General features: G+C 34.4%; 1 protein-coding gene across 3 annotated transcripts in view; it reads right to left on the bottom strand.

Moving 5' to 3' along the window:
* Nucleotides 1–19,637, bottom strand: part of FNDC3A (fibronectin type III domain containing 3A) — a 158,333-nt gene that overhangs the window by 114,393 nt on the left and 24,303 nt on the right. The gene's annotated exons all lie outside the window — the stretch shown is intronic.

Raw genomic sequence — 19,637 nt, 5'->3', positions numbered from 1 at the left:
TAAAAAAATAACAGAGCAAATAACAACAATCAAAATAGGGCAAATCAGTGTAACAAAATACTAAATGTTGCTAAAATATATGTGAACTATTTAACCTTATGAAAATGGGATTACAGATTTTACACATTTGTTAGAAAAGTATTACTTCACTTTTCTGGAGGTCAGACTTAAACCAAAAGTAAGGGAATAAAAAAATACGGTGGCACACTTTTATTGCAAAGTTAATAAACTTCACTCTGAAACAAAGATGGAGTCAAACAATATTTGGCAGATCTATGCTTAGTTCATTATTGCTAAGTATTTCATTTTGTTTATTTATGTATTTATGTATTTAAGATTTTATTTATTTATTTGACAGAGAGAGAGAGAGAGACAGCGAGAGAGGGAACACAAGCAGTGGGAGTGGGAGAGGGAGAAGCAGGCTTCCTGTTGAGCAGGGAGCCCGATGTGGGGCTCGATCCCAGGACCCTAGGTTCATGACCTGAGCCAAAGGCAGACGATTAACGACTGAGGCACCCAGGCACCCCTAAGTATTTCATATTCTTTAAAGATAAGTAGAGCTTGAGATGAGCATACCTGAATTAGTAGGACATTTCAAATTATATCGGGAATATGTTAAATTAATCCCACCTTTTTAAGTAGTTTTCATTATATAGATTATACATTCTAATTTTATGACATCTGAAAAACAGCAAACTGGAAAAAAAAATCTGAAGTCCTTCTATCCTACAATAAACACTGTTAATATTTTGATAAATTTCTTAGTCTTGTTCCTTATGCGTAGGCTTAATTTTCCCCCTTAAATATACATATAAGATCTCCAATTTGGTATCTTTTAAAGTTTAATATTTTTAAAAAGACTCTTCCATGCTATTGATCCCTCAAAGTACTTCATCAAACGACCATACCATAAACTCCTTATCCATTCTCTTATATAAGGAATTTAGGTAGCTTTCAATTTTTCCATTATTATAAACAAAGCCAAAGTGAACAATTTGTACGCAGTTTTCTCCTCTTTAATCAAACATTTCCAGTTAATTTTGAGTGTGTTTAAGGTGTGGGTGTGGGGTCTGGTTTCATTCTTTTACATGTGAATATCCAATTTTCCCAGCACCATTTATTGAAGAGATTGTCTTTTCTGCATTGAGTGTTCTTGCCTCCCTTGTCAAATGTTAGCTGACCATACATGCATGGGTTTATTTCTGAGCTCTCGATTCTCTTCCATTGGTCTATGTTTCTGTTTTTGTGCCAGAACCATACTGTTTTGATTTACTATAGCTTAATAATATAGCTTGAAATCAGGAAGTGTGATGCCTCTCACTTTGTTATTCTTTTTCAGGATTGCTTTGGAAATTCATTTGGGGTCTTATGCGGTTCCACATACATTTTCGGAGTGTTTTTTCTACCTCTGTAAAAATTGTCACTGGAATTTTGATAGGGACTGCAATGATTCTTAAGATGACTTTAGGTAGTATGGATATTTTAACAACACTAATCCTTCCAATCCACGAACATGGGCTACCTTTCCATTTATTTGTGTCTTCTTCAATTTCTTTCAATGTTTTGTAGTTTTCAGGGTAGAGATCTTTCATCTCCTTGGTTAATATTTCAGGCAAAGACTGAAAGACCCTCACTTCGGGCGCCTGGGTGGCTCAGTCAGTTGAGTGACTGCCTTTGGCTCAGGTCATGATCCCAGAGTCTGGGGATCGAGTCCCACGTCAGGCTCCCTGCTCAGCGGGGCGTCTGCTTCTCCCTCTGACTCTACCCCCTCTTGTGCTCTCTCTCTCAAATAAATAAATAAATAAATAAATAAATAAATAAATAAGATCTTAAAAAAAAAAAAGACCCTCACTTCAAGAGAAGTAGGTAAGAAGTAGGGTTAATGGAAAACACAAAATAAATTATTAGAAATAATCCAAATATATTAATAAAATAAATATAAATGGACTAACTTGCATATTAAAAAGAGAGAAAATAAAATTAGATTTAAAAATGTTACAGAGAGGGGTGCCTGGGTGGCTCAGGTCATGATCTTGGCGTCCTGGAATCGAGCCTCACATCCGGCTACCCACTTAGTGGGGATTCTGCTTCTCCCTCTCCCTCTGTCCCTCCCCCCGCTCATGGTCTCTCTCTCTCAAATGAATAAAATCTTTTAGAAAAAAAGCTACAGAGTGAAAATGCCAAACCCACTATTTTGGTGGTCTATTTTTTTTTTTTAAGATTTTATTTTATTTATTTATTGGAGAGAGAGAGAGAGGACAAGAGAGGGTATGGTCAGAGGGAGAAGCAGACTCCCTGCCGAGCAGGGAGCCCAATATGGGGCTCGATCCCGGAACTCCAGGATCATGACCTGAGCTGAAGGCAGTCGCTTAACCAACTGAGCCACCCAGGTGCCCTTGGTGGTCTATTTTAATACCTTTCTCAGTGATTAACAGAACAAGTACACAACAATCATCAAGGATATGGAAGATCTTAACACCACCACCAATAATCTTGGTTTAATGGCCATGTAAAGAATATTGCACCTAACAATTAGAAAATATATATATTTTTTAAGCACATATGGAATTGACATAAAAATGAAAAGAATGGACTATCAAGAACATCATAAATCAAGTCTTACAAACTTGAAAGAATCAATATTACATGTCCTCTATTTACAGTTAAATTAGAATTACTAATTGAAAAATACATTTGCAAATTTTAAAAAGCTTCAGTAATTTGTGGATTAAGGAAGAAATCATAACAAAAAACCAGAAAATAGCAGTGAAATGTAACCAAAACATTGTATGTTAAAACCTGGAATATAGGCAAAATTTTATTTATCAAAAAACATAGACCTTTAAATACTTACAACAGAAAAGACTGAAAATTAATAAGTGTCCAAGTAAGTGCAAAAAGGCAGAGTTAACTCAAAGAAAAAAAAAAAAGGAAACAAAATAAGAACAGAAATAATGACTCAACACAAGAAACGCTGGAAGATGAGAAAATAGCTTTAACAGAAATCACAGTGAAGGATAAAAAAGAGAAAAAAATTTAAGAGAAAAAAGTAGTCAGTCACCTTTTCCGGCTAGGGAATTTTTATTTTCCCCCAAGAAGATTCTTGAACGTTGGGAGACTTTATGCAAGTAGATGGCTTTAAAATGCATTTTATAAAATCTAGGAACTTATCTCTCTACATAGGTTTTATTTAGGGGGCTAGCTCCTTATTACTCTATTATCTCAGATGTCATCTTTTTAGAAAAATCTGCCCTGACCATCAAATTCCAAGGTATGCTCACATACTTTCTACCATATCTATCTATTTTATTTTTTACCTAGCACTTATCACTAACTGAAATTATTCTGTGCAGTTATTTGGTTAGTGGCTTACTGAGCAATTTCTATTCCACTGGAACAAAAGCCCTCTGAAAGCCAACATCTTGACTTGTCTTACAAAATGCTATACCCTGGAGTTTGGCTCATAATACGTTTTCAATAAACTTCTGTTTAATGCATTAAATAGATAAACAGTGAGGACTGGGAGTCATTCATTCATTTGACAAATATTTATTGAGGTCTTATTACAGGTGAGACTCTATTCTAGGTAATGGGTATAAAGTAGTAAACAAAATGGACAAAAATATCTGCCTTCTTGTTACTGCAGAGAAAGAAAGTTATAGGATTCAAGTTATACCACTGAATTATACCAATAAAGAAAATTATTTTTAAGTCTAAAAAAAATGTGGGCTGATTAGGAGAAATTCATACACACACCCCGTTGAAAATCACTTCACTTGCCAACATCACACATCAAACCAGAGCTACTCTTTGTAATAAAGGTGCATGCCTGAATTCTAAGCACACTCAGATTTCTGGCAACTAATCAGAAGATTTTGTCCAGCTTCAAAATGCAGAATTCACGTATCTTCAAATTACCTAGATTCCTACATCATTTTATATTCATCTGCACAAATAGTGTAAATTTTCCATAACCTTATTATAAATAGTACAATGTGATAAGGAAAAGAAGAGAAGAACTATGAATGGTAGTTATTCTACCTGAGGTAAAATATTGCCACAAAGCTCCATAACCATAATAGCACAGCTTCTTAACATAGATTATCTAATTTAGTGACCAGAGAAATCTTACAAAGTAACTCTCAGAAGTGTGACAGGTGAGGAACCCTGGTAAATTATCCATCATTTTGTGATTCACATCATTGATGCCTCTATTTGCAAAGGGATATATTAGAGAGCAAATTTTACAAATACAGTATCATAAATTGATTACTTAGTACTTTATTGGACTTTAACAATGAAATTCTTCAATATCTTCAAATTTCACAGAAACTAATGATTTATGCTCTTAGGTTTATACTTATCTCAAATGCACTGCCGGTCCTTCAATCCCTAACCCCTTTAAGAAATCAAGTTCAGTCTTGACAGTTTCACTATACTCTTTATAAAATATACTCAAACATGTTTCTCTTCCCTAATCAGTTTCTTTCACCTCTTATTACATGCTTAATAATAGATTTGATGCCATGTACAAGACTCTACTGATAGGATATATCAGCCAGCCAGTTTTCCTTTATCATCCTTTAGTGAAATGCTGGGCACGTCTAATGCCTGGTAACATTGCCAGGCATTAGACATCTAATGCCAATAACATTCCATTGTATGAATATATCACATCTATCCATTCATCTGTTGATGGACATCTGGATTGTTTCCACCTTTTGGCTATTATGAATAGTGGTGTATAAGTTTTTACGTGGACATATGTTTTCATTTCTCTTGAGTATATACCTACGAACAGAACTGCTGGTCATATAGTAACTAAGATTAATTGAGTTAACGGCCAGACTATTCTCCAAAGTGGATTCCCAGTTTACATTCCCACCAACAGTGTATGAGGATTCCAATTTTTCCACATCTTGACAACACTTGTTATTATCTGACTTTTTGATTCTAGCCATTCTATTGGGCATCTCATTGTGCTTTTGATCTGCATTTCTCTAATGATTAATGATGTGGAGCAACTCTTCATATGCTTAATGCCCATGTCTATAATTTTTCTGAAGAAATTACCATTTAAAACATTTGCCCACTTTTTAATTGGGTTGTCATTTTACTGTTATAAGAGTTCTGTATGTATTCTGAATGAGCTCCTTTTCAGATAGGTATAGGATTTGTAAATATTTATAGGATCTGTATGTATTCTGAATGAGCCCCTTTTCAGATAGGTATAGGATTTGTAAAAAAAAAAAAAAAAAGGCTGTCTTTTCAGTTTCTTGATAGTGCCTCTTGAAATACAACATTTTTCAATTTTGATGAAATACACTATAGTTCACTTTTTCTTTTGTGTTGTTAGTATCCCATCTAGGAAACTACTGCCTAATTCATGAAGATCTGCCCCTATGTTTAACAGTTTTAAAGTTCAGTGCTTATTTTAGAAGCTTGATTTAATTTTTGTATACAGTATGAGGTACACGTCCATCTTCATGCTTTTGCATGTGGGTATCCAGTTATTTCAGAACCATTTGTTAAAAAGACTATTTTTTCCCCATTGAATCATCAGGCATCCTTGTGAAAGTCAACTAACCATAAATATAAGGGTTTGTCTCAGGACTTTTTTTTTTTTTTTTTAAAGATTTTATTTATTTGACAGAGAGAGACACAGAGAGAGAGGGAACACAAGCAGGGGGAGTGGGAGAGGGAGAAGCAGGCTCTCCACGGAGCAGGGACCCTGATGTGGGGCTCAATCCCAGGACCCTTGGGATCATGACCTGCGCCGAAGGCAGATGCTTAATGACTGAGCCATCCAGGCGCCTCCATTTCAGAACTCTTAATTCTACTCCACTGATCTCTCTATATATCTATCATTATGCCAGTACCACACTGTCTTGATTACTGTGGCTTTATAGCAAGTTTTAAAATTAGAAAATGTTGAGTCCTGCAGCTTTGTTCTTCTTTTTAAAGACTGGTTGGATATTCTGGGTCCTTTGTATTTCCATATGAATTTCTGATGTACTTGTCAATTTCTACAAATACTCAGCTGGGATTTTGCCAGGTAATGTGTTGAATCTGGACAATTTAGATGGTGCTGCCATCTTAACAATCTTAACAATATTCTATCATCATGAGTTTTCTTTCCATTTAAGTTCCCCTTTCAATGGTGCTTTGCAATTTTCAGTGTATAAGTCTTATACACCTTTTGTTAAATTTCTTCCTACATATTTTATTCTTTTTGATACTATTATAAGTGGAAATGTTTTCTTAATTTCATTTTCAGATTAGTCATTGCTAGTTTAGAAATACAACTGATTCTTCTACAATGAACTTGTATGCTACAACCTTGCTGAACTCATTAATTCTAGTAATTTTTAAGTGGATTTTAGGATTTTCTTTTTACAAGATCATGTCACCTGAGAATAAAGAAAGTTTTATTCTTTTTCTAATCTGGATGCCTTTAATTCCTTTACTTGCTTATTTGCCTTAGCTGGAATTTCCAGCATAATGTTGAAAAGTAGTGAGAGCAGGACATCCATGTCTTATTCTCAATCTTAGGGAAAAAGCATTCAGTCTTTCACCATTAAATATGTTAGCTGTTGGTTTTTTTTTTTTTTAATAGATGCCCTTTATGAGATTGAGGAAATTCCTTTCTGTTTCTAGTTTACTGAGTATTTTTATCATAAAAGGGTTTGAATTTTGTCAAATTCTTTTTCTGAGTCTATCAAATAGATGATCATGTAGTTTTTGCCCCTTTTCTATTACTCACGTATTAGACTGACCGCTTTATGTATGCTAAACCCATTTTGCATTCCTGGACTAAAACCTATTTAGTTGTAGTATATAATCCATTTTATACATTTCTGGGTTTGGGTTGCTAGTATCTTGAAGATCTTGTGTCTATATTCATAAGGAATACTGATCTGTAGTTTTCTTATGTCTCTGTCTGGTTTGAGGTTGGTGCTAATTCTCCTTTAAACATTTAGTGGTATTCATCAATGAGGCATATGGGTCTGGGCTTTCCTTTGTGGAAATTTTTTTGGTTATAAATTCAATCTCTTTACTTGCTATAGCTCTATTCAGATTTTTAGTATTTTTCTTAAGTCAATTTGGTAGTTGTGTCTTTCTAGGTATTTGTCTAGTTCAGATAGGTTATGTTTGCATAATTGTTCACAGTATTCCCTAATAATCCTTTTTGCATCTATAAGATCTGTAGTAATGTCTCTGCTTTCATTCTTGATTTTAGTAAAGTGAGTCTTCTTTCCAGTAGGTCTAAAGGGTTGTCGATTTTGTGATCTTACCAAAGAATTAACTTTTGGTTTTGTTGATTTTTCTCTATTTTTCTAGTCTCTAGTTCATTTATTCCCACTCTAACCTTTACTTCCTTTTGCTTGCTTTGGGTTTAGTTGGCCTTTTTTTCTAGTTTCTTAAGGTTGGGTTATTGATTTGAAATCTTTCTTTTTTGTTAACATAGGCTTTCAAAGCTGTAAGTTTCCATCTTAGCACTGCTTTAGCTATATCCCATAAATTTTGGTAGGTTGCTCTTTTGTTTTCATTCATCCAAAAGTATTTTCTAATTTTCCTCGTGATTTCTTTCAGTGGTTATTTAGGAATGTACTGTTTAATTTCCATATATTTGTTAATTTCCCCAATTCTATTCTGTTATTGAGTTCTAATTTTATTCCATTTTGGTTAGAGAATATACTTTGTATTATTTCTGTCTTTTAAGATTTACTGATACTTGTTTTATGGCCTAGCATATAATCTATTGTGAACAGCAATCCATGTGCACTTGAGAAGATTATAGATTCTGCTGTTGGATGGAGTGTTCTACAGATGTCTGTTAGAGCTGGTAGGTTTTACAGTGTTGTTCCAGTCTTCTATTTACTTATCTTCTGCCTAGTTGTTCTATTCATCATTGAAAGTCTGAAGTCTCCAATTACTATTGTTCAATTGTCTATTTCTCTCTTCGATTCTGCCAATTTTTAATTCAGGTATTTTAGGGCTCAGTTGTTAGGTACAGAGTGAACCTTTTACCATTATAAAATGTCCTTGTCTCTAGTAACATTTTTTTGTCTTAAAAAGTCTATTTGGGATGCCTGGGTGTCTCAGTCAGTTAAGCGTCTGCCTTCAGCTCAGGTCATGATCCCAGGGTCCTGGGATCGAGTTCCACATGGGGCTCCCAGCAGGAAGCCTGTTTCTCCCTCTCCCCTGGCTCCTCCCCTGTGCTCATGCGCTCTCTCTGTCAAACAAATAAAATCTTAAAAAAAAAGTCTATTTGTCTGATACAAGTACAACCATTCACCTTGCTAGAGTTTATACTGCATGTCTTCTTCCATCTTTTAAATTTCAACCTATTTTTGTCTTTGATTTAAAGAGTATCCCTTATAGATCCAGCACACAGATCATGGGTTTTTATCCATTATGTCAATCTGTCTTTTCATTGCCATGTTTACTTCATTTAGATTTAATGGAATTTCTGATGAAGTATAGTTTATATTTTGCTCTTTTTCTTCTATGTAATTATGTCTTTTTTGTTCTCCAATTCTTCTATACTGCTTTTTCTTTCTTTTTTTTTTGGTGTCAAACATTTCTCGTGCCCCATTTTAATTCTCTGTTTCTTTTACTACATTTCTTTCTTTTTTATTTTCTTAGTAGATGCTCTGGGGATTACAATTAACTTCTTAATTTATAACAATCGAATTGAGATTAATTCCAGTTTCAATTATATATAAAAACTTTGCTCTTCTATAGTTGTTTTTTTTTTTTTAAAGATTTTATTTATTTATTTGAGAGAGAGAATGAGAGAGAGAGAGCACATGAGAGGGGGGAGGGTCAGAGGGAGAAGCAGACCCCCTGCTGAGCAAGGAGCCCGATATGGGACTCGATCCCAGGACTCCAGGATCATGACCTGAGCCGAAGGCAGTCGCTTAACCAACTGAGCCACCCAGGCGCCCTATAGTTCAGTTTTTTGCCCCCTCCTTTGTGCTATTATTTTAATACTATTTACATCCTTATACATTATAAGCCAATCCATAGTATATAATTATTTATTGCGTATGTCTTTTGAATCAGACAGAAGAATTAAAAATAAAATATACTTCCCTATCTTTTGAGCACACCTATGTAGTTACTTTTACTGGTGCTCTTTACTTCATATGGATTCATTTACTGTCTTGTGAATAGTCTTACTGAATGCAAGCAAAGAGTGTTAAAAAAGCATTCACTAACCATTCCTATAAGCCATTCCTAACCATTTCTGAATTGCTTTATTAGTATCAACTGAATCACTATTTACCTAGAACCAAATGTTTTCAATTTTTGAATTTAAATTCAACTTCCTTTCTTAACCCAAAGTGACTTGGACTAGGGATCAGAAGACACATTCTAGGGTCAACTCTGCCACTAAGTGTGTAACCTTGGATAAGTTAGTTAATGGTGAACTTTATTTAGTTTTTCCACGTGTAAAAATGTGAATTGGACTATTTTTCCTATACTCTCAGTTTGGAAATTCCATAATCTCATCATATTATTTTTCTAAAAAACAAAATTATCAGGTTTTCCCCATTATTTCCACTTCCACAGTTGGTATTCTCTAAATCCTCATTACTTTGTGCCTGATGGGGTGGCGAGATAAGTCAATCAATGGTTTTTTTTTTTTAGTATTTCCCCACCCCATTCTACTTAATTATGTAGTTAAGTAGAAAAATTTTCCCCAAGGAAAATCATCCCATTGATCTACTTGTAAACTTTACTGATTACCTATTGCTTATTATCTCAAATCCAAAACTTAGAGCATTTAAAACTCTTTATCAACTATCTTATCTGTAATGTCTAAGCTTATGTCTTTCATTTCAAACATACGGAAAAGTAGAGAGTATTATACCAGTTTCTGGAATCAACCAGATTTACCATGCTGCCAAAGTGCCTCAAATGCCCTTTGGAAAGAGACATGTTAAGTTTTACAGACTTTTTTTTTTTCCTGAACTGTGATATATCTTTCTTATCGTTTTTTTTTTTCTTTTAAGATTTTATTTATTAGAGAGTGAGCAAGAGAGACAGAGAGATGGAGAGAATGAGTTGGGGAGAGGGGCAGAGGGAGGAGCAGACTCCCTGCAAAGCAGGGAGCCCGACATGAGACTCGATCCCAGGACTCTGGGATCATGACGAGTCCTGGGATCATGACCTGAGCTGAAGGCTGATGCTTAACTGACTGAGCCACCCGGGTGCCCCTTATCCTTGTTTTAATATTCTTAATATGCATGCCTGAATCCAGTATTAGTATATACCATCATTTTTGTGAGTTTTTTAGTTTATATCGGTGGCATCATGTTTTACATATACCTTTCTAATTTGCTATTTTACTCAATACTATATTTTTGAGATTCATCCATAGTATAATCCATGCAAAGGAATGTTGGTATATAATACTCCATTGTATGAATCCTCCAAATTCCATTCATTTCTCTACTAATGGATATTTATATTATGTCCAGATCTTTTATTATTACAAAACACAATAAACAGTCTTGCAAATGTGCCCTTATACACATGTAAGATTTTCTGTAGGATAAATATCTAGAAGTATATATGTTAGATTTTAGATATGCGCTTTTTCAGCTTTATTAAATATTACCAGATCGTTCCTCCAAAAAGGTTGTGCCAGCAGTGTGTAAGGGATTACACTGATCTACAAGCCTTTCTATACTATCAGATTTCTTAATATTTTACATCCTGAGGTTTTAATTTGCATTTCCCTCCTTCAAAACATAGCTCCAACCTCCTTTCTTCCCCTAAAGCCTTACTCTCATGAATTACCCCCAAGAAGATAGGGTACTTTGTCTGTATATAGGTAGTGTGTGGCCAACTTCGCAGTTAACGTGAAATTCTTTTCTTTATGCAATAAGTAGTCATTACCGTGCCAGTTAAGTTAGCCACATGTTTTTAACTTTAAAATGCCAGTTTCAATATTACATAGGTATGAAGACTATTAAGTGGCCAATAATATGTTTTATAGACACAAATGAGACATTGGGATTGATGCTTACTAGTTAAATGATAGGTATTTTATTCACACATTTCCTAAAAAGAAGGCATAATGGATAATTTAGAGCCATGCTGAAATAGAAAAAGAAAATACTTCCCTCAAGTGTAATTTAGTATTTCCTAGACAATAGTGATGAGAAAAGCTTTTTACATCACTTTCAGCCCTCACCCATATACTGGGTTATAATACTGTATATAAATGGGAGGGCAAGAGGTAATACACTAATTGTAAATCATTAGGGCCAGAAATTATATCTTGTACTTAGTATTTCTTATACGACTTAATCCAGTTGTGGTTCCCATAGTAAATGCTTGTGAAATTGAATTGTATTTCAGTTCCTCAACATGCAGGATTTGTGAACTAACCATCGTATCCAATCAATTTTAAATCTAAAGATTTATAATTTGTCATACAACCATGATTCCTACCCATCCATATGAAGCAAGCAAGAGGAAGATATTTAAGAGACAATTTAAAATATGGAAGAAAATATCAATGGTGACAACAAAATACTTTTTTCTGATTACATTTTCAGGAAGGCAGAAAATGAGGGCAATATGAACCATTACTAAAATAATTACTAAACAACAAAACAACAGTATGAGTTGGTTAATTTTGAACTCATTAAAATAAATTATTTTCAAAACTGTGTCAGAAAGATGACTCTCCCCATGTCCCTCACCAAAAAAACAAAATCAAAACCAAAAAACCCCAAACTTAGGAAGTGCTCAAGAATGTCCGTAAAGAATTATTTGTGATAGCAAAACTGAAAACAATCGAAGTTTCCATTAATACTACAATGAAGCAATGAATGTATATTTATATAATGGAACTATTATGTAGCAAATACCTATGCTATAGGTGGTAACATGGATGAATCTCATACATCAATTGCTGAGCAAAAGAAACCAGAGACAAAATAATCATATTGTGTAATTCGATTTATATGCAATTCAAAAATAGGTAAAACTAATCTTTGGTTTGAGGAGGAAAATGGAGATATTGCTGGAGAGAGAGGGAGTACTTCTTGGGAAGGGGTACAAGGGAGCAGTCTCTTGGGGGTGCTGGTAAAGCTCTGTTTCTTGACCTGCGGGTGGTTATAGTGACTATATTTTTATTTTTTTAATCAGGCTACACAGAAATGATTTATACACTCTTCCAATATATGTTGGCCTTAAATAAAAGCATTCTTAGAACTTTAAGCAGTTCAGATAAAGCAAAATTTGTTCTTTCCACCTCTTTCAACTAATCCCTTTCTCCTGAAAAGAACCACTGTTAACAGAGGGGTATGTATCTGTTCAGAGCTTTTTTTCTTGTGAGATATATATATATAAATAAATGTATTTATATACGATATATATATAAATAATATAAATATATGTACATTTTAAATTGCATGTTTTTTTTCAATTGTTAGAGTTTTTTAATTGAAAAAATAATAAATTCACAACATTAAAAAAATATTCAAACAATACAAAAGGGTATATGGTAAAATGTAAACTCTTCCTTCTGGGGTCAGTCCCTGTTTATAATATTTTGTATATTTTCTCTGTCATATGTTTATATGTGTGTATATACTTCTCCCATTTACAAATATTATTTTTTGAAAAACTATACAAATGCAGCATTTCAGGAATATGCACCTTGAGTATTCTATCTGGTGATAAGATTATATCACAGTACTCTGAATATATAATCACTATAGTTTATTAATGAAGGGGAAATGTTATGAGTTGAAAATGTAGACTACAACTTTTATTTGTACATATTTGTAAGTTTGGACAAAAAATCTTCCTTTAAAAAAATCTTGCTTTATATTAAGCTAATATAAAATCATGAGAAAAATTGTCTTTGTAAGAAGCCTTTTCATTTAATATCTCTTATAGAAGTTTATAGTCAGATTCATTTTAGAGAATTTTCAGAATTCTGTAGATAATTTTCATTTGAATGTCCCTAATTTACTCAATGTTGCTTATAAGCTATTCTTTATTTCCTCCTCACTTCAGCCCAAATTGTATTTCTTAAAAGTCAACATTTTCTAAGCATCTGCCTTCGGCTCAGGTCATGCTCTCAGGGTCCTGGGAGCCCCATTCTGGGCTCCCTGTTCAGCAGGGAGTCTGCTGCCCCCCACCCCCCGCACGTGCGCTCTCTCTCAAAAAAAAAAAAAAAAAAAAAGAAAAGAAAGCCAACATTTTCTACAGGATTCTAAGGCACAGGGGTTGACTAGCTATAGTCACTTAACTAGAGGGAGAGGGTTAGGAATTATTCTAACTGTAGAATATCTAGTAGTTAATCTAACAGAATATCAATTATTTTTAGAACAGAATCCACCAAAATTCCATGACTATTATATTTTATTTAAGATATTGTTCCGTTTAGAATTTGAGGACCTAATTTTCACAACATAATTAAATATATACAGTTCATTAAAATACAAAATATTTAATATTTTGATTTCTAATTTTCTCATATTAGTTTTAATTATATGAAAACATGTTGCTATTTACTTTTCAGATGAAATAATCTGCCAATTTTTTTCTTTTTTTAAGATTGTATTTATTTATTTATTTGAGAGAGAGAATGAGAGAGTAAGTGAATGAGAGAGACAGCATGAGTAGGGGCAGAGGGAGAAGCAGACTCCCCTGCTGAGCAGGGAGCCCGATGCAGAGCCTCCATCCCAAGACCCTGCAATTATGACCTGAGCCAAAGGCAGATGCTTAACTGACTGAGCCACCCAGGTGCCCCACCAATTTTTATTTTCTTGAAAACAGGAAGAGATATATACTTTAAAAATGAGCAAATGAAATGATATTGGTACTAGTCAGTAATATTATTTTATTGTTTTGTGCCAAATATAAAAATAAATTTTAGTTTATTTACATACTGTGGAACTCTTTTTGATATTTTATGAAACTTTTTTTCTTTAAATAGACTACCTTAAAATTTACATCCAATTTATAAGTCTGATTTTATTATATCTTACAAGAACCAGTACAATATTTTGCACATAGATACTACGTGAATAAGTGAGTTGATTTTTAGTGCAGCACAGCTTAATATCATAGTTAGTTTTTAAAAATATGTGCTTATAAATATGTGATAACATAAGCAGGTTTTCAGATCTATACCTAGTGTGTAAGGCTTTTTATATCTCTAGGGAAAAGTTAATAGTTAATACTGAAATTTTAAAAAAGTATTTATTTGACTTTCTATTGTAACATCATAGAAAGTGGCATGGTACAGACATTCAGGAGAAACAAACTCTAATGGGAAAGAAGAGATTGGTTTAATGTTTAAATTCTAACCTTTCCAAAAACCTCTAAGAATGAGGATTTAGCAAACTGCTATTTTGTTTGCCAGGTAGAGCTACAGAGCAATTAGAAGACTAATTTGGGCCATGAAATTTTTTGGATTAAAGGTCTGATTAAAATTCTGCAGTCCCAAATTACTGTCACAAAGGTGTGAGCTAGTATTTTAGAGTCTCAGTAATCTCACCCCTAAGATTTACTAAATGTTTATCGTTTGGCCAGTAAAGGACTTGACTCAGTATCTGACACAATGCCAGGGCTCAAATGGTAGCTGCCATTATTTTTATTATTTCTATTAAATATCCCCCAAAGTTCAAATTCAGTTGAAGATCTTTCAAACTCTCTCAAATCCCAAACCTACTACTTCTTTTTTCCTTATTCTAGAAGATTTTATTATTTTTCCAAATATTTGCAGCTTCTCCCTAGGGCAAGATTATCCTTCCCCACCTTTCTGATGGCATGTTTGGCCATGTGACTTGCAATGAATAATGAAACATGGGTGGAGGTCAGCATGTAGTTCACCATCATCTCTGCCATGATACCAGCAACATTCTACATAGAGGCTGGGTCTCAAGTGAAAATTATGTGGAGTACAGCTACAGATAGCCTGTTAAGGACAGGTAGTATGAGCAATAAGCCTTCTGGTAAACTATTGAGGTTTACAGGCATTTGTAACCATGAAATAACTTTGCCTATCCTGATCGATAAGATTTATCTTTGTGACATAACCTTGTCACCCACCTAAATATTCAAAGAAAGAGTCTGGGAAAATTCTTACCCTCTTTCGGTTTTGTTCTACAGCCAGTTGTTCATCAATTCCGGTCAATTCTACCTCCCTAATATTTCTCAAATTGTGCATCAGTAATAGGACCTTAATCCAAGTTTTCTATTTTATCTACTACTACAATATTTTCTTTCTCCAGGTTTGCTCCCCTTAAACATTTTAATCTGCATTAGTAAGATTAATGTATTTATTTTCTTTTAAATACTTCAAATGCCTATCACAATTTTAAGTGCTTAAACAGTTCTTATTAAACTTATAAGTGGGGGTGCATGGGTGGCTCAGCTGGTTAAGCGTCTGCCTTCAGCTCAGGTCATGATCCTGGAGTCCTGGGATCGGGCCCCGCATCGGGCTCCCTGCTCGGCGGGGAGTCTGCTTCTCCCTCCCTCTGCCTCTTTCTCTGCTCGTGCTCGCTCTGTCTCTCTCACTCACTCTCTCTCTCAAATAAATAAAATCTTTAAAAAAATAAAAATAAATAATTAAAAAAAACCTTATAAATGTGATAAAACTCAAATTTTCTTAAACACCTTAATACTGCTTAAATAAATATATACAGACCATCTCAGTAATATCAACACTCATCTCCAAACTTAACACAAAAGTATTAATAAGCATGAGTTTGATTTACTTCACCATTTCTATACTTAAGTCAGAGAAAACTCTAGGCCCAAAAGGCTTCACTGAATAAGTTCTACCACATATTCAAGGAAGGTATCTGAGTTGTTTTTTTTTTTTAAGATTCTACATATAAGTGAGATTATACAGTATTTGTCTTTCTCTGACTTAGTTCACTTTGCATAATGCCTTCAAGGTCCATCCATCTTGTGGCAAATGGCAGGATTTCCTTCTTTTTTAGGACTGCGTAATATTCTACTGTATGTACGTGTGTGTGTGTGTGTGTGTGTACAAACACACATACCATAACTTCTTTACCCATTCATCCACTGATAGACACTTAAGATTGTTTCCATGTCTTGGCTACTGTAAATGATGCTGCAATGAACATGAGGGTGCAGATAACTTTCTGAGTTAGTTATTTCATTTCTTTCAGATGAATACCTAGAAGTAGAATTGCTGATCATATGGTAGTTCTAGTTTTAATTTTTTGAGGAACCCCCAGGCTATTTTCCAGAGTGGCTGGACCAATTTACATTCCTACCAACAGTGCATAAGAGTTCCCTTTACTCTGTATCCTCACCAACACTTGTTATTTCTTGTCTGCCACAGTTACTAAAACTAGCCAATCCTAAGCTGTCACTCTACCCTGCTTTGCCTTTCCTGCAGATAACACCAATAATGGTTTTTGGGCTGGGCTTTTCTCTTGCTCTGCCTCCTGACCAAAACCTGAAGCTTTCTCCGTGGTCTGGTATAGCATATTGTGCCCCCTTCTTTTAGGAAATATAAGTAAAAAAATTCTTTCAATGGCATTAGCCTCTCCATGTTATTACCCAGTCACCTTCATAAATTAAAAGCCTGCAGATACAAGGGAGAAAATTACAAAATAAAGTAACAAAAAGATTAATGAAATGAAGAAGATTCTGGGGGGAAAAAAAAGCCCGATAGGCTGAGTTTTGACAGATCTTAACCCAAAGTTTAAATGCATTCAATCCTTTTGGATGATAAATAAATAGAAATTAGAGAAGGTAAACTTAAATTAGGAAACTGCTGAACCACGTAAGAAACCAAAATACCTGAACTTTTCTTTTGATGGTGGCAACACTGAAGAGAGCTGGGAAAATTTCATGGTGCTTGAAGCTCAAATTCCCTAACACAGATGTGGAGGTTCTAATAGAGCTGCACAAGCACTTACACATGCTTTACCTTCTCTATCAGGAAAGGATATAATCTCAAATTAAGCACATGCTTGAGAAGGTGAAATGGTACAGCCATTTTGGAAAACCGGCTGGCAATTTCTAACAAAGTTAAACATAGCCTTACCATACAATCCAGCAGTCATGCTCTTAGGTATTTACCCACTTGAGTTGAAAACTTATGTCCATCCAAAAACCGCATATGAATGTTTAAAGCAGCTTTATTTATAATTGCTAAAAACTGGAAAGAATCAAGCTGTCCTTCAATAGGTGAATGGATCAACAAACTGGTATATTCATCAATGAAGTATTATCCAGTAATAAAAAGGAGATATTAAGCCATAAAAAGAAACTGTCTAGACCATATTGCTAAGTGAAAATAAGTTGGTCTGAAAAGGCTACATACTGTATGAACCCAACTAAATGACATTCTGGAAAAGATAAACATATAGGAACAGTAAAAGTGTTAGTGGTTGCCAAGTGGGGGAGGCAGTTGGGGAAAAGGGGATGAAGAAAGGAATGGGTAGAGTACAGGAGGATTTTTAGGGCAGTGAAACTATTCATTATGATAATGTACTGGTGATAAAAGACATTATAGTTTTGTCAAAACCTACAGAACTGTATAATACCAAGAGTGAACCTTAATGTAAACTGTGGAACTTTTATCAATATTGGCTCATTAACTGTAACAAATGTACCACACCAATATAAAACGTTAATAGGGAAAATTGTGTGGAAGATGTAGTATGAAAGAAATTCTTTGCTCAATTTTTCTGTAAATCTAAAACTGCTATAAAAATAAATTCTATTAATTAAAAAGGGTGAGGAATGGCAATTCTACAAACACAAAAAACGGTTCAGATGTTGCCACTCAGAATGAATGATAAATGTCTATTACAACTTCCCTAAAGGCAATACCAGTAGCAATGATGTCAGGTGGGATTCTTCTATAATTTATGAGCCAAAGACCCATGTATATAATATGACATACTACCAAATATAGAACCAGAAAATATTGATGAAGTGATAATGTAAGGAAAATTAATTTGATCTCAAGAGATGGAACAGAAATCATCCCATAATATATTCCCAAGAAATACTATAATATTCCCCAAAAAGTCAAGACATGGGACACTCTGTTATCCTGAATTTTTTATATCATGCATATACATGACACTTCCCTCTGTCAAGAACTTTTAGTTTGTTTCTCTACTACAGGCACCAACCAGGTGGTATCACATATCCACAGGCAAGCTCTAACTTGGCCATGCTTGGCACACCAGTAAGTTCCTGAGTTAAGACAAAGAACTGCCTGTTGTCAAGTTTATTAACCTCCCACCTCTGTTACCTATTTTTGTTCAGTTTCTTACATTCAACCAGAGCTATCAGTCCACTCTCTTTAGTATGTATCTTTCATAACAATCTCTTAGTTTTTTGACCCACTGCTCATTATAACTATCTCTGTTGATTTAAGACCTGACTTCTGACTGGCATATCTATAGAGTTTCTCAATCTTTTAAACATTTATTGAGTGCTTCAATTCAGATTCAGCAAACATTTACTGAGTTCCTTCAGGTTCATTTCACCCTTATAGCTACAGCCACTCTAAGAAACTATTATTACCTCCATTTTATAGAGAAGCAAACATATTCAGACAACTTAGGTCACCCAAATCAAATCTAAATCTATCAGTCAAGTCCAGCGCTCCTTCTACTCATCTTTATCTCTCTATCAAATTACAACACACTCTGCTAGTTAGAATCTAAGGCTTCACTCCACTTCCTGACCTGTTTTTCAAACCCTACCTAAAAACGTATCCCCTAGATCCACTGATAAGCAGCCCCCCGCCCCGATCCTCCAAATCCTGCTCTAGTGGCTTCTTCTATTCCCAGCTCCTTTCTCTATATCCATCTACACCACTACTGTAACATGCTAACTCTGGTGCCCTAAAGGTTTCAAGAAAAATTCTACCAATAGAATCTTCTTTTCGGGGGAAGGAGAGAAGTAAGTCAGGAGCATCGTGGTCTTGTTTCAGCCTGTTGTCTTCCCCTTTATAGACTATCAGCTATAGCAACTATATCAATGAACTGTAATTAACTGCTTAATAGATTCTTTCATGTATTAAGTTATAAAAAACTGGAAACCAGTGACTGCCCCAAGGAAATACTGGTAACTCAAGACACTCTCAGAGCCTCAAAGTAAACGGATATCTGCCACATCCATTATTTTTGCAGGAAAAAAATGTATCTTAACAAACTTAACTCTGACCATAAAAAGCAAGTTTAGTGAAATGAACTTGCTGCTAAAAGCTATTTGAGCACATGTGAAAATTAAAACCAAGATATACTTTTCATGCCATGCTCATACAAACCAGCAAAATTCAGAACCCAAGCCATCTGCTCTTGATTTTTCAATAGCAAAGTTAACAAAGTAGCCTTTTAATCTTGTAAGCAAATCATAATTGTCCACTACAGATGCTAAGTTTGTAAATTAACAAAATACTTTTTTTCTTAATTTCCCAAGGAGGTAGGAATAATTGGTTAGGATCAAAACCTTTGAGTGTGATCTTGAGACTGTCTAAAACTCATTTTGTTTCATCTGCAAAACAAGGACAGGTATATCTACCTCATAAGATTATTGAAAGAATAAGATCATGAAATTCCTAGCACAACGTTTTTTACACAGTGAGGACTCAA

This window comes from Mirounga leonina, unplaced genomic scaffold (assembly GCF_011800145.1).
Source record: "Mirounga leonina isolate KUSES-001 unplaced genomic scaffold, KU_Mleo_1.0 Mir_127, whole genome shotgun sequence".
NCBI lineage: Eukaryota > Metazoa > Chordata > Mammalia > Carnivora > Phocidae > Mirounga > Mirounga leonina.
Note: the sequence above shows the minus strand (reverse complement) of the source record. Positions and strands in the feature narration are given on the sequence as shown.